The sequence below is a fragment of the Cryptomeria japonica genome, chromosome 7, assembly GCF_030272615.1.
Source record: "Cryptomeria japonica chromosome 7, Sugi_1.0, whole genome shotgun sequence".
Lineage (NCBI taxonomy): Eukaryota > Viridiplantae > Streptophyta > Pinopsida > Cupressales > Cupressaceae > Cryptomeria > Cryptomeria japonica.
Genome location: NC_081411.1, coordinates 154280971 through 154282290, shown reverse-complemented (window position 1 = coordinate 154282290; position 1320 = coordinate 154280971).

Genomic DNA, 1320 nt, shown 5'->3' with positions numbered 1-1320 from the left:
CAACATCCTCAATCTCTAGCCACATGTCCCAGGGTAGGGGCATCATCTCTACCAGTTATGTAACTGCCTGATCATATGACAGCAAGGGCCCAAACTGTGCCTGATCCCTGACAGTCCGTGCATACATGCCTGAGCCCTATGGCATCCTCTGAATCCTGCCAAACTGCTGGCCAACCCTGTCCACTAGCTGCCTCTCCAGCATATAGGGCATTCGCCCAATCAAATACCTGCTTCGGAAGGTGTAAGGAAGCTCAACTGCATCGTCTTCCCACTGCTTGCATCCTAGATATGGCCTCCATATGACCACATCAATATCATCTATCACTCGCCGCCAGTGCTCCAACCTGCCAATCTGTGGCTACGACGTGATCATATCATACAAGTGCACAAAGCTGCATCCATGTCCCCTGCCTCTGAAGTGTATCGGCCTCGTCACTGGAAAATGCTCATAAGCCCATACCTGCAGCAATGTCACCCTGCAGCCCAATCCCACTGATCCATGGTAGACAAACTGATGCAACTCATAGTAGAGGTGTGCCAGCACACACGGTCCCCAAGCATATCTGGTGTGTTGCGTCACCAGTGTCTCCAGTGCTCCTCCCCAACCCACATCCAACCCCCGTGTTGCCCTATCTGGACACAGGAACCCACTGATCGCTCCTCCTACCACTACTGGCAATGCTAGCCCTGTGGCTGTCATAGTGTCCCACGCCACATGTCCTGCCCTCATCTCCAGTCCTAGGTCCTAGAATACTCATCTCAGGGCCTCCCTATCTCCATCTCGATCATATGGGATTAGCTCCCCATCGATCGGTATCCTCAGTATCCTATATACATCCTCAAGGGTGACTGTCATCTCACCCATCGGCAAATGAAATGTACAGGTCTCGGAGTGCCACCTCTCCGCCAGTGCAGTCAACAATCCCATGTTCACCCGAAACTCAAGCACATACAAAATATGTCTCAATCCCATAGCCTCAATCGCAGCTCGGACCTCGAATGTCAACTCTGGTCGTAATCTTTGTGTCGACGGGAATCTCTCTCGTGACTCCAGCATCGACAAATACTCCTGCAGTCACACAAATCAATCATCTTAGTCCTAGTGACACTCCCTGTTCATCACAAAGTGTTGCTATCTATCCTCGTGACACTCATTGTTCATCACAAAGTGTTGCTATTTATCCTAGTAGTACTCCCTGTTCATCACAAAGTACTACGTGTGTGACACTCACTGTTCATCACAAAGTGTTGCTCACATTTGCACTCATTGTTCATCACAAAGTGCTGCTCATATTTTAGTACTCCCTGTTCATCACAAAG